Source organism: Protopterus annectens, chromosome 2.part0, assembly GCF_019279795.1.
Source record: "Protopterus annectens isolate FY-2018-M chromosome 2.part0, PAN1.0, whole genome shotgun sequence".
NCBI lineage: Eukaryota > Metazoa > Chordata > Ceratodontiformes > Protopteridae > Protopterus > Protopterus annectens.
In genome coordinates, this window is record NC_056728.1 from 313,272,423 (window position 1) to 313,288,044 (window position 15,622).

The 15,622-nt window shown below is 38.7% G+C and overlaps 1 protein-coding gene and 1 long non-coding RNA gene across 2 annotated transcripts in view; one reads left to right on the top strand and one right to left on the bottom strand.

Moving 5' to 3' along the window:
* MEGF10 (multiple EGF like domains 10) overlaps positions 1-15,622 on the top strand; it is a 973,700-nt gene that overhangs the window by 834,024 nt on the left and 124,054 nt on the right. The window lies entirely within an intron of this gene.
* LOC122793079 overlaps positions 1-15,622 on the bottom strand; it is a 303,511-nt gene that overhangs the window by 29,549 nt on the left and 258,340 nt on the right. The window lies entirely within an intron of this gene.

Consider the following 15,622-nt stretch of genomic DNA (forward strand, 5'->3'; position numbering starts at 1 on the left):
AAATATGATTCAGCTGAGGAAGGAATGTCCCCTAGCTGTATCTGTAACACTGTTTTACAGTGAGACAACTTTGCTCAAGTACCCCCAACCTAAGAAACTGTCAGCCTCTCCCTTTCTCTGTCATGTCTCACACATACAGATTGTCCTGCTTTTTAACCCAAGCTACTGTACCTCCTGTCCTGTCTGCTGATGCAGTGGGGTCTCATCCCCCACTGACAAATACCAGCATACTGCTCAAGTGTATCTCATTATGAGGAATGCTCCTCGTTTTCAGTCTTAAAATGTCCATGCTCATCCCTGTTCCACGTTGAAAAAGTTTGTCATACATTAAGGGCTGAGTTTTTAAAGAAATATCTATGTTAAATAATAATCACATTTATAAAAATGCAGAGTAACACATTTAATTTTTCTGTGAGCTTCCTATTTGAAGTTGTTAGTAAGTGGTTAGTAGGTGTTCCACAGTTTGTCCATTTGGCCCACATTTTGAAAGACAGTGTTCCACATTCTGGAGATGGAAGGTTGAGAGCTATGAGTACCAGTGAAGTTTCAGTTCCTTTTTTTTTCTTCTGTCTTTAGTCCAAACAAATCACTGGCATTATTTGTAAAATTAATCTAAATATATGCACACAGCAGCAGAAATTGCCATCTCTAATTCAGATTTAATATGTGTGCATTTTACAGTATCTCAGTATATTTTGAAATTGTATGTTTTCTGGTACATTTGTAAAATGCAGATAAACATTGTGATAAGTACAGCAAATACCATTTATGTTACAAATAATCATCATGGTAAATGCTATACTTTGAAAAGTTTTATGACTGGCTTAAGCAAAAACAGAGACAGCATAGAAGAAAACAGCACAGATGAATATTATGTATGTACTGTAAGCCTTGGCATTTTAATGGGTTTATACTGTAAGCCTTGGCATTAGAATGGGTTTATATTGTAAGCCTTGACATTAGAATGGCTTTATACTGTAAGCCTTAGCATTATGATGGTTTTATATTGTAAGCCTTTATACTATAACCCTTGGCATTAGAATGAGTTTATACTGCAAGCCTTGGCATTAGAATGGGTTTATGGTTTGCATGAACTTTATTAGTGTGGTACTGGGGTGAAGTGGTTATCACTGCCCCCTTACACAACCCAATTCTTCAGCTGACCTCCTAGCTGGGCTGACTTCTCTGAGGGGTCTGTTTTCCCTGCATCCACAGGGGTCTTTACATGGTGCTCCAGAATGTTTTAACATCCCAAGGACATCATGGAGTGCGTTTGTGTGTGTGCACATCCTGTCCTGAATTAGTTCTCTGCTTTATGTCCACTCAGCATACGATGACGAATGCAAATGCACCCCTTGATGGACCGATTACATCTCATGTATGTCCCTGAATAACATAAAGCAGGAATCAGAAAAAATGAATGAATTGATTATATTATAGTTTCTGTATGGGTTAAAGTAAGTTATTACAACAGATTTCTGAGTCTTCAGTTACATGTAGATGCTTGCGCTGGAGCAGTGATGCAAATAATCATACATCATAGTTAATAATTAAAAAGGACCAGTGGGGTGTGGCTAAAATGGAATTCCAGCACATCAGCTAGATATCAATACCTCTAAAAAAGTATTCCCCCTAAATCTAAATGGGATTATAATTCTGTTTGGGAAGTATTATGTGTGTAAACTGTCCTTCTTCTAGCAATACAGGTAAAAGCTGAAGCTAAAATTAAAACATGATACCTTGTAAATAAAATGAGCCACACCCCCCAAAAAAGAGGGGCAACAACTAGTTTGTGGTCTTTAATCCTCCTGGCAAACCCCTGCTATCCTTTTTCCTAGCTTGCCTCTGGAACTCTCTGCTACCTCTTATTCATGCTATAGACAACCACTCTATCTTTAAGACCCTGCTTTATTCCCATCTCACAAGCCTCTGGGAATGTTCCTGCTCTCATCCCACATGACTCGCGTCTTTTTTCCCCATTTCTCACACTCCTTTACTTTTCTCTTCTCTTCATCACACTGAGCTTCCCTGACTACCACCATCTTCATTTTTCTCATTTACTCCTACTCTTGCTCTACTTTTTATTTTCTTATTGTCCCACCCTTCTTACATTCAACAATTAACACCTTGTATCCCCCATCCTACTTTAACTCTGCTAAGATTTCATGTAAAACTACAAATCTAACAGGAATATGCACCAATGGATTTTTATTATTTTAATTGACGTGTGTGTGTGTGTGTGTGTGTGTGTGTGTGTGTGTGTGTGTGTGTGTGTGTGTAATTTTACCTTGTGCTTTGCTGACTGTATTTTCACTGCAATCATGGATTTTTTGTCATCTTGTGTAATACCATCATTATTCAATAGTATTACATAAATGTAAATACATTGTCCTCATATTATATTGTTGTTCACGGAGCTTTTCTCCCCAGGACTCCATTGAAAATGAGCTATTCTTGGCCCAATGGACTATCCCAGTAAACAAACTGTAAAATAAATAAAATATATAGCTAACCTCCTTCTAACCCATATATGTTCCTCCTTTCCCCATCCGCATGTACCACTGCCTACTAATGTTCTTTATAAGACAAACATACTAACATAAAAAATTTCAATCTCCTGTACATATGCTAACCTACTTACTTTACTTCTGAAAACTCACCTTTTACAATAGTTATGACATTACATCCTAACATATTTCTAACATGTCTCTAAACATATATATTTCTAGTAATTATATATTCAGTTTCAATATGTACTGTTTGACATTTCAAATGTGCATCCTAAACTGTAGATACATACAATTTTCATGTACATACATCTCAGATTCACAATGAAAAATGCCACAATGTTTTAATATATGCATGCAAAGTGAGTATCTTCTGTATTTTACTTGTAAAAACTGTGCAGCTTTTTCTTCTCATTGTACAATGAAAAACTCCTATTACGTTATTTTATGCATATATACATACTTACATACTTTATGTATGTATTTTGCAATGCTCTCTGTACTTATATCCATAATAACTGTGGATCTTTTCTCCCTGGGCTTCAGCTGAAAATGGGCTCAATCCCAGTCAGACTTTCCCGGTAAACAAGGATGGATAAATAAATAAATAAATATAAGTAAGTAAGCAAATCGCCTAAGTGACATAGCTTATAGGTGAAGCATTTCATCACTGACAGGGCTGTTAACTTTACATTTGATTTTCGACAATTTCATTTTGTAGTATACTCAGAATTAGAGCTAAGAGGCAGAACAGTTACATCAGCAGCACCTATATCCATTTTAATAAAAATCAGATCAAGCAAATTGTCATTCTTTTACAGAACTTGGCAGTCTGAATGAAACTTAGTTGCATTATCAAACTAACAAATTCAAATGAAAACAGACTGGCAAAATTACATTTGTACACTTTCTCATAGCTGAATTAATCACTACCCATTTGATAAGACAAATAAAGCAAAATGGGTGACTTTTGAAGGATTTGTTTAGTAACATTGGAATTAGTCATAGTAATTAAATGATGCAAGGATTACTGTAGTGAGCAGAGAGGGTGAGGAAGGAGACTATGATTTGTGTCACTGATTTTACTTTGACTTTTGATTACTTAAACCCTTTCCATCAAATAAATTTGTATCCATGATCCTGGGTAAAATGTAGGATAAGCCTCACTGCAGTGTGCATACAGGTGGTTTCCCTCCCTGGACCACCCCATCATATCCCTCAACTGTCCAGATTTTCACCTCACTTTTTCATCTTTTCCTTATAACATTTGTGGTTTTCTGGCAAATCATTGAGGATTGGAGTCACTCAATAATAACCTACATTTGAGTTTCAAACTTCATATCCTTCAGAAAATGCATGTTGACACAAATCCTGTTATTCTAGAAACTTTCTAAGTTTATATGTGTAATATTTAAAATCTGTCTGTATCTTTGTGCCTTTGTCCCCCCATTATTTTAGGCTTGATCCAAAAGGTTGAAAGGTATGCCCCCATTTTTGATCTGATGTCACATAACATGGCAGAACTGGGCTAGTTCAAAAGAGGAGGTTCATATAAAAGTGAATCAGTAAAGGAAACAAAATATGGGGTCTTTGACTCCATGTTAGAAGTCATTCAACAGCTGTCTGCAATTTTTGACTAAATGGGATTTGATTCATTTGTCTTGAGTGAACTGCCCTATATTCCTTCTAGTAAAATGTTTTATTTGTTAAGTCGGTATATTATATTACAAGAAAGTAAACTACTCATTACTAATAAAGCTGGTAGCTGTATAATAATGCAGACTTTGCATTCCCCAGATATTCTTCGTGTTTCACTGTTGCAGTCCTAACATATGGATTATCCGTCTCCCGGTAGCCCTCAGTCGGCCCGAATACCAGAGTCCTCGGTATATGACATCGGCTGCCGTCGACTGTAAAACTGATGTCAGAATGTCAGGTATAAAGGGAGGCAGCCGACGCCATTTCCTCAGTCTTTCTTGCCACGGAGCCCGAAGCAGATACAGTTCTCACTAGTGCCGGTCGGCCGTTTACCTTCTTTTTCCATTCCGACTACCAAGTTGAAGACATCCTCAGATAAGTACCCTGTTGGGGATCCTCTTTTCTTGCTTTAACAAATGTAAGATAAAGTTAATAACTGTCTTGCCTGTGGAAAACAGATTCCGCACCATCATTTTCATTCCTATTGTATAACTTGTTTGGGCCTTGAGCACGACGTCCCTAATTGCGATCTCTGTGCTTCCTTTATGCCACGTACCATACGCCGTAGAGCTAAGATCATTTTCCATCGCATCACTCAGCATTGGGGCATTCCACAAGTGGATCTTTTCTCCTCTCACACCAATCATCTCCTTCCAACCTTCTGCACCAGGGAGTTTCACAACAAAGCTTGGAGAGTGGACGTGTTGTCCTTCCCATGGACACATCTCTGTTTATGCATTCCCTCCTCTGCCTCTTCTTCCCAGAGTGCTGCTAAAGATAAGGGACGAAAAACCAAAGGCTATTCTGATAGCACCAGATTGGCCCAGGCAGCATTGGTATCCCCTCCTTTGCAGCCTTTCCCAGCCTTAGCCTTGGCATCTTCCCCTGGTACCAGATCTGTTGGTTCAGGAGGGGGAAAAGTTTCTTCATCCTCATCTTCAAACTCTGCATTTAACTGCCTGGCTAATGCTTTAAATCTTTCCCAACAGGTGGTTGAAGTTCTTCATGAGGCCAGGAGGCCTAGCAGCACAAAATCCTATGCAGATTAAATGGAAGAGATTTTGCTCATGGATGCAGGCTAAAGGAGAAGACTCTTCTCATCCTTCTCTTTCCCTCATTCTTGACTACCTAGGAGGACTGCTTAATGGTGGACTTTCCTTTTCTTCAATCAAAATTCATGCTTCAGCAATTTCTGCTCATTGGTCTTTTGAGCAACCCATTTTTTCTAACCCCTTGATGAAGCAGTTCCTGAGGGGAGCTAGCAATCTTAGACCTCCCAGAAGAGTTCCTACTCCTGCTTGGGATCTTAATTTTGTCCTGGAAAAGCTTACTCTGCCTCCCTTTGAACCAGATGCCTCTGCAGATTTGAAGTTTCTCTCCTGGAAGATTGCTTTTCTTTTGGCTATTACTTCAGCCAGAAGGGTTTCGGAGCTGAAGCCTTAATGGCAGTAGAACCTTTCATTATTTTTCATACAGATCGGGTTTCTCTGAGAACTTATCCCTCCTTTATGCCTAAGGTGGTTTCCAGTTTAATCCTTAACCAGTCTATTCACCTGCCTACCTTTTTCAATAATCCCCAGAATAAAGGGAAAAGGATTCTGCACTCTCTTGATGTGCATAGACAGCTGTTTTACTTAAACAGGACTAAACCGTTTCGGAAATCTGAGCAGTTGTTGTTTAGTTTTGCTCCTGGGGCTCAAGGTTAAGCTATTTTGAAGCAAACCATCTCCAAATGGATTGCTCATTGTATTCACTTTTGTCACCTGCTGCATGGGAAGGTTCCTCCTCAGGGTATAAGGACTCATTCTACTAGAGCAGCCTCTACCTCTGCAGCTTTTCTGAGAGGTGTGCCTACTAAAGACATTCTAGAAGCAGCTACTTGGTCTTCTGTCCTACTTTCAGAAAGCATTACAATCTACCCTTGTTTTCTAAATCCAGGGCTGGTTTTGCCGGGCCTTCTTACCAACCCTTAATCTGTGATCCTTCCTCCCCCTTTGTCTTTTTCCTGGGCTTTGGGAATCAACCCATATGTGAGGACTGCAACAGTGAAACACGAAAAACGTAGTACAGTTGTGTACACTTACCATAAATGTAGATGTTAGTGTATTTACTGTTGCAGTCCTGATTTCCCACCCTCCATTCCCCCTTTTTTCCTAAGGCACAGACTACATATTTTATTTTTTGGATGGCATGTTTCCAGGGTGTTTCCTTCCTGGGTTAGCCTTCTTTTGGGAGCTCCTGACAGTTAAGGCAAGAAAAACTGAGGAAATGGCGTCAGCTGCCCCCCTTTATGCCTGACATTCTGACATCAGTTTTACAGTCAACAGCAGCCAATGTCATATACCGAGGACTCTGATATTCAAGCCGACTGAGGGCTACCGGGAGCCTGGATAAACCCATATGTTAGGACTGCAACAGTGAATACACTCGAACATCTACATTTATGGTAAGTGTACACAACTGTACTTTTTTCGTAGCTTATTGAGAAACTAGAAATACAACTTCTCCAACTGCAGTATCAGTATTTTTGTGTGTAAATACTGTAACTTGAAAAGTAATTAAACAAGTGGTGTACTTTTCTCCAGTACTCAGTATCAGCACAAACTGTTGATTATGTTATAGCTCCATACATCTAGATCAGGGGAGGTCATCGTGCCTCTTTACTCATCCCTCATCAGGCCCATAATTGAGTACAATGCCCCTTTTGGGATGTATCTTACCAGACACCTGCAGCAACTGGAAAGACCCCAAAAGTACCTCACCAAGAGGATCAAAGGGCTCAAACAGATGCCATATGCTGCCCGGTTAAAGAAACTCCAGCTCTGCTCAGTGGCATACCGCCTGCTCAGAGGCGATCTGTGCCTGACGTATAAAGCCATGTCCAACCCGGAATTAATGGACATGCTGCACCTCAGAAAATCCAAATCCCATCGAGCTACGCGCTCGAGAGACTTGAACCTCAGCACTGAAATAAATAGGACATGCTGGAGGGACAGATTCATAACCCAGAAGGCTCCCTTCACTCTGGAATAAAATCCCAGTCCAGGTTAGGCAGAGTCCCTCATTGACTCTCTTCAAGAGGAATCTTGATGTGTGGATGGGAGATCGTAGGTTTACCCCGGGTATCACTTCTGTGTCACTGTTAGACAGAGGCACAGTATACTAACCTCAAAAAAGGGCATAGCAAAATTAATTTAAAATGGGTGGCGAAAGCCAAACACACTCTGGCTAGGCTTATAAATGCCCTAGGGCAAATAGCCTATTATGAACCTATGAGTATTTAGTGACTGACACTCCAACAAGCCAATCAGACCAACACAGCTGGTCAAAGTTTCACCCAACAAAAATGCCTAACGTAAGCATTTTGACAGGGGGCCAACCCCTCCTGTATCATCCACACCCATCTTACTTATAGGTAACAACTCCACAGTCACAGATCAGTAGTGAATAGAGAAATCAGAAAAAAAAATGTAAATCACAGCCAGTGCTGTAACAGAAACCGCATCAGAAATGATTTTCAATGAGGTAATGCAACTCATCCAAAACTAGTTGTGACAGCATGTTTGCAGCCTTGCCCACTTCATATTCAGCCATCTGTAGGGTCGCCCAAATTATTACAGTCTTTTCTAATCATCATTATTTATTTGGTCTTGTTGCTGACCATTTTTGACATTTAGGTAAAATATGTTACAGGAGATAGACTAGAAGTTATCTGGAAAGCTAACATAAAGCTAATATATTAACTAATCAGTATATTGTAGTGAATTGTCATTACCCATCAATATTGTTCCAGGGATATTTTTGTTATCAGTGTACTGCACACAAGTGTTCACCTATTACACCAACTTTAAATGCAAGCATTGAGCTAGCTCATTTTATTAAAATGTTTATTTTGACTGGAACGGAAGAAGTTTGCTGACATCAAGATCAAAGTTTAACAATGCAGTTGTATTAGTTATGTGAAGTATTTTATATGCGGCAATGTCTTCTGGGTATCTGTCCATATTATTATAGGTCTTCTACAATAATGTTTTAGTATGTTGTTTTTCAGTCTTCAATTTCAAAATGTATACAACATTTTCATATTGTAAGCCTAATTGTGATAGGTTATAAGGAAAATATCTGCAAATTAGTTAATGCGAATTAATAGATTCATCCAGCTGTATGTGCTGACTCAAACTAGAATTATCCTGAATGTCTGAAATATGATAATCTAAACTGTTATCCTAACTGATAACAGTTGTTGTTTAATACTTTCTTAGCCCTATTTTTAAGTAAAGGACTACATTTACTATTTTAAAGAATTTTATACTGATTATAGCCATTCTGCCCTTTTTAAGAGTTTTTCAGCTGAAAACATCAGCTCATTGTTCAGCAGTCTTTTTGTATTTATCATATTATTGTTTTGTGCATCTAAATTACATTGTGTACTTATATCAGCATTACTTTTTATAACTTAATTCTGTTAACATTCAGACTTTCTGTGCTATGATTTCTTTTTTGCTGAGTTTTGATCTTTAGATTGCAAATCTAGTATTTTTATTTTTTTTGTACCCAGCCATCAGCCCTCCTCTGACCCAGCCATCCTAGCCACTTTGATTTGGCCAGTTATGGCAGGCCATTGTCCAGGCAGCCATCAGGGTTCTTCTACTTGGGCCTAATCCCTAGTCATCTCCCCAGCTGCTTGTGGGCTTGGCCCACAGTACAAGCCTCTTTAACCAATGAGCTGCTGAGCATGCTCAACTCTGGCTACAGCAAGTGATATTTGGTGTGCATATCCATGTCACATCCCAAATGCCTGTGGCACTGGCAACCTCACTGTGGTACCCAGCACTCAGCAGGTGTCAGCACAGCAGCGGGCCAAGCATGCTACCTCCCCCAAGGATGGATAGCCTTCCTTATCAGCTCCCCCAAGTATCTGTTTTTTTTTTTTTTTAGTTAATCTCAGATCATAGAGGTCACAGTTAAGGCTTCATCCCCCTGCTTCATAGAGTAAACTGCACATCTAATAGTTTTGGGGACATGTGAAATAATGCCTGTATCTCATGACCAGCCATCACTTCATTCAAAAGATCTGCCCCTGGTAAAAGTGCAAAATAGCTATGAAAGTCATTCTGTAGCCTTATATCAAGACTAGGGCTTTTGTAAGTTGAGATCTGATTACTGGCTTTCCACTGTCAGTTGCAGTATAATGGAAAAATCATGGTAGCTCTGACGAGCGATTTTCCCCACAGAAAAGCATTGCTGATTTGTGACTGGTACAAAGCACAAAAGTGAGAGAACCACTTGTCATAGGTTAGTCAGGAAGATCCAGGAAGTGAAGGATAAAAAGTTATGCATAAACCCAATTATGGAACTGTTCTTCACTGGCTATTAAGTGGCTCTGTTTCTCTGTAATGGATTGTAACTAAATAGCCTTATGTCTTCCCATGTAGTCTTAATTTCTGCCAATGTTTTCATTCAACTGCCGCTTTAGGGAAGCCGTTTCACTCATTCTGTATCTCTTTGACACAATCCTTCACTGTAACTGTGCTTGAGACATCTATCTTATATCTTCAGATTATGACCACTTGTCTTCATGCATTTTGTTTTTGAAAAATGCTACCTGTGTAGACTCTATGAATGCACTTGAGGTACTTCAGATCTGCATTATTCTTTTACCTGCATATTTCAAGACTGTGGATATTAAGCTGTTTTGCTGTTACTTATATGGATCCAGATGTGCACAGCTGTAGCTGCTACCCCCAAAGTTTCTCTGTCTTATATCCTTATAAATATATCTCCATAGCTGCATACTACATGTGATGTCAACTTACACATTTCACTGTAGGAACAGATAACTGCTCGTTTCCTACCTACTGTCTCCTTTGCCTCTACATTCCATATTCCTTCAGTGATGTTTTCTTAAATGATTTGCTTCCCTTTATGCCATCTTATGTAAGTAACCCCTGCACACCAGTCTGGTGCTTCACTTTGAATGACAATGACACAGATTTCGGATCTGAGTGACACACTGCGTCAGTAAGATACTGTCTTCCAAAAGAGTATCACTGGTTTTGTTATTCACTCATTGAAGCCTTTTCTCATTTTACATCACTGAGTATGCCCTAAGAAGGAGTATGCAGGGCACAGAATGCTGAGTGGAGCTGTGTGTGAATATGTTAGTAAGGTTTTGTGGCAAAGGTCATGCAAGGTAGATTGTCTATAATTAGTCTTAGAGGAATTTATATTACCATAAAACTCAAATCCAGAAACAAACTGAATCACAAGGAGCAAACCAAATCAAACATGTATTAAAATAAATCAATCATCCAAGTAAAACATATTAAGCACTTTTGTCGTGATGATGAAGTCCCTTTTTAATTGGGACGAAAGTGCTTAATGTGTTTTATTTGGATGACTGATTTATTTTAATAAACATTGCGATTTGGTTTGTTCCTGGTGATTCAGCTCAGTTTTGGATCTGAGTGTTGGCTTCATGATTAAAATTTGGTTCATAATCATAAAACTCCTTTTTGTTGCTGCCAGTGTTAACCTGATCTCATACATTGTTTATCTTTTTCCTTCTTTTTTTAATTCTAAATTGGAAATCCTTAGTTGTTTTGTTCAGTTTGGCTTTGTTCCACTTTGTAGGGTATTTTGCACTCTGTCTAAAGGATGTTTTCTTTTTCTTGTGTAATTTTTATTAATTGTCTGCTCAGCCATCTGTGGAGTACAGTATTTCCAGCTTTTTTTTTTTACTTCCATTGTAGATTCAGTATTATTTAGTTCTTAATATTTTTTCTAACTGAAATTTCCTTGATCAGAGTTATTACCTACAGTCACAGAATGACAGTTAAGTCACTATGAAGTTCATTGTAATCAGTAAGGCCATAATTATATTTGTTTATGTTTCACTGGGGATCATTGATTTCTTTATATAAAATGTTATCAAATTATGATTTAACCAACCTAAGAAGGCACAAATATTGTTGTTTTCTATTATGTTGTCAACATTAGAAGCAACAAGATCCAAGACAGATTCACCTCTAGTGTACTACTTCGTAGCTTGTGTAAAACCATGGAAATTAAGAATATCCAAGAACTCTTAGGTGAGTTGGGAACCTCCAGTATGATTTACCCAATCAATTTAGGGGTAATTAACGTCATGTAATAGAAAACTTTTTTTTGTGGTCAAACATTTTACTGAGATACTGTATAAACTCTGTCTTTCTTTGGCTGTTATTACAGGGAGTCCAGTAATATCTGATAAGTCTAATGGGGCCTTTGGACATATTGATGTGTGCCACAAGTATTCCAGTGTCACACTTACATGTAGTCAGCTGTGATACAAATGACTTGTGTGCTAATGTCATAACACAGACCCCCATGCTTGCTGATGCATTCATACTTAATGTACCAGGAAAACAAAAGCTGATGAATTCCAGCACTCAGGAACTGTAGTGGATTTTATATTCCTCGTATGTTAACAGAAAATCCATTACATTATCCTTGTTTCCAGTGCTGCGGACTTTTCAGATATATTAGATCATGCTTTTTGATCTTGGTCTAAGGTATTTACTAAAAAAGGAATGATATGGTTGGATATTCTGTCACTTAGGATTCATAACCCATAATACCTTAAATTAATTCTTTCCTTGGAGTACATTCTGTGATCAGTTGAAAACTGGCCTCTGATCGTCGCCTGATCTTAAACCCAAACAAAACCAAACTACTACTTTTCTCTCCCACTCATAAATCCTCAGCAGCATCCTTTACCATAAAATATAACAAGGGCACCATAATCTCCTCAGACCCCTGTACAAAACTCCTAGGAGTAATTATTGATAACAATCTTAGATTTGACATGCATGTTAACCAAACCATTAAATCCATAAACAGGAAACTTGGGTCACTGTACAGGATAAAATCCTTCCTAACTCCAATGGGTAGAGCAGCCATTGCCTGCTCTCATCTTCTCTCTACCCTTCTTTGTGCCTCTCCCATGCTTACTATCCTTAGCAAATCTTACCTTAGCAAACTCTCCAGTTGCTATAATCACATCGCCAGATTTGCAACTGGCACGCCCTGTAGGACACACCACTGCCTTAACTTAAAAGACTTTGGCTGGATAGATCTGCCAAGCCTTCTCCAGCTAAACCAACTTATAGAAGCATATAAAACTCTCAAACAGCCAGGCAACACCCCTGCACTGGAAAATATAATCGTCCCATACCGCAATCTAGGCTCACTCCGCTCAAGTAATAGACTGCTTGTCCAAACAATCAAATCCAAGAATTCAGCTGGTAATTCTCGATTCGCTAATGCTGTAGGTAAAATGTGGAACTCCCTCCCTCCCAACCTTACTCTTGCGACCTCCTTAGCCCAATTCAAAAAGAGTCTCAAACTCCATTTCAGATCACATTGGCTATCTATGTTCTAGCCCTGATTAGCTCCTTCCTCTAAAATGGGGTACTAACATCCTCTTGCTCACTCTAGCAGAGAAACTAAACCTTTCTAATTATGGAAATGATCTAACTCTATACTTGTTTGACTGAGTCAGTCTACAAATAGATGCCTTTACTATGATGAATACCATTTGTAAATGTTTACCTGAGGTATGGGTCCTGTAACCACAACAGGACGTATGGATATAAACTAAATTTAATTCTATATTTGTTGTATCTGAAATCTAGCATGATTGAACAAGTCTGTAAAATTAATTTTTTTTCTCATAAATATTTACTATATGTTTTATTTTTTTATTTTACATTTGTTGACCGGGCTAGTCTAACTGGATATATGTCCATTTTCAATAGAGGCCCGGGGATAAAAGCTCCACATAAAACAGATAAAGAAACAGAACATTAAAACTTCAGTTACAGAACATTATAGTTACAAATAGCTTGACAGACAAAATAAAAAACAGGTGTTACAAGGCAATTTAGCATACATGGAATATAGTAGAACTTGTAGAACAAATATGAGTTGAGATAACCCTTTTTGATTCCCAGCTGAAGGTTAAGAAAAAGTAACATGAGAACAGACTAGTTAAAAATAGGACTGGAGAGTTAGTGTGGGGGGGGGAGTCATAAAAGAGACAGAGAGATGTCAATTCTGGCTTTCCTGGGTACAGTAAGTACAACTAGAAGGTAGAAGGCTTAAAGTGGGAATAAAGAGAGTAATAGCATAGGAAAAACTGATAAAGATGAAAATAGACAGAGAAAGTCTTAGGGTTAGTACAGGGAAATAGCCAGTGGCTGGTAAGGTGTGATTTGAGTTTCTTTTTGAAAAGTGTAGTAGAGGACAGAGATGTAAGTTCACTAGGAAGTAGATTCCAACTTTTCCCCACAGTGTTAGAGAAAAGGGAATATCCTGCTTTATTGTTGGGTTTAAGTCCGGATACAAGAAGTTTATTAGCTGAGCGTAGGCTTGAAAGATTTTTATATGGAGTGATTAGACTTGTGAGAATTGGTGTTCTATCTGGGTGATAAAGGGTTTTATGGGCAATAATCAGTTGATAGAATAAGATTTGATTATGCAATTCAAGCCAACCCAGTTGATTCAGATTTTGGCAGTGGTGGGTTCTAAAAGGGGAGCTGGTGGCAAATCTAGCAATATTATTGTAGGAAATTGACAGTTTGTGGAGGTTGGTTTTGGATAAATTTGTATATATAGGAGAGGCATAAAAGAGAGTTGAGATAAGGTGAGTGTGGGCAATAGTAGTTCTAGCTATGGGAGTAAGGAAAGGCTTAATTTTATAGAGGAAGCCTAGTTTTCGGTTTACTGATTTTATTGTGGTGTTGATATGAGCATCATAATTAAGGCTGTGGTCAATAGTTACTCCTAAGAGTTTGGTGGTAGTGTCAGGAGATATGACTGTACCATTTTTCGATTTGATACAGAAGTGAAGTGGGGTGGACTTTTGTGTAGGTGTAAATAGCAATAGTTTTGTCTTTTTAGGGTTAAGGAGGAGACACTGCTGGAGAAACCATTCTTCTACAAGTTCAAAGGTATTTTGGGTGAGGGACTGCAGTTCAGAAGGCCCTGTGGCTGAGGATATTAAAGTGGAGTCGTCAGCGTATTGTATTGTTACAACTTGGGGGACACTAACAGATAGATCATTTATAAAGATAGAGAATAGAAGGGGCCCCAAAATGGATCCTTGAGGTACACTAAGGGTGACAGATAAGTTGGAGGAAAGAGTGTTTTCCCAAAGCACTGCCTGTTGTCTAGATAGGACTTGAACCACTGGAGTGCTTGAGTATCAAATGAGAGGGTCTTAAGAATATTCAACAGTAGCTGATGGTTAACCATGTCGAATGCTTTTGAAAGATCAATAAAGATAGAAGAGGACAGGGTGTTATTGTTGCGATTTTTGTTAATGTGGTCACAGAAGGAAAGGAGGGTAGTAGTGGGGCTATGGAAAGGTCGAAAGCCATGCTGAGAGCTGGCTAATAGGCAATTTTGGAGAAGGTGGTCTAATAGTTGATGGTGGATGCATTTTTCCATTATTTTAGCAATAGGAGAGAGAAGGGCAACTGGGCGAAAGTTGGAAAGTTCTGTGGAGTTGCCTCCTTTATGTAGTGGGATGATATGAGCGACTTTCCAGATGACTGGGATCATACCTTCATTAATGGTTCTATTTATTAGGATAGAGATAGGGTAAGCAATAACTTTAGCTGCTATTTGAAGATATTTTGAAGGTAAGAGGTCAGCTGAGGGGGTAGAGGGTTTGAGTTTTTGAAGGAGGGTACAGATAAGGGATATGGGAACAGGGTGGAGTTTGAAGGCGGGTGGTGAGGTGTATGAGGAGGTGGGCAGATTAGATGATGAATGAGGTAGAGAGTTAGCAAGTGACTGAATAGCTTCAGTAAAGAAGTTATTGAAGGATTCAGCAATTTGTTTGGGAGTGTCAAGGGTAATTCCAGATGGGCTTGGTGTTTTTGAGTTGCCTGGATGCAGGAGTCTATTGATACCTGACCAGAATTTCTGTGGACTTTGATGGTTGGTTAGTTGAAGTTGAAAGAAGAAGTTTTTTTTGTCTGATAGTACTGATGCTTTAGTAGAGTTTCTTAGTTGTTTAAATTGTGAGTGATCAGTTGGGTCTTTAGTGATACGCCATTTGGCCCAGATTTTGTTTCTTAGTAAAATGTTTTGCTTGGTTTCCTTAGTAAGCCATGGCGCTGTTTTGGTACTGTTCCTGAGAGTACAAGAAGGGGCATGGTAGTCTAGGATTTCAAGGAATTTGGAACTGAAGTATGCCACTGCTTCGAGTTGGAGGTGCTTTAGTGGTGACCAGTTACATGCACACAGTTCATTTAGGAAGTGTTCAGGGTTGAAATGTTTATTTGCGTGAATAGTTATGAAAGTTATAGGGCAGGGTGCATTGCTCTTTTGCCAAATTATATAAGTTAGAGAGTGATCACTAATGTCAT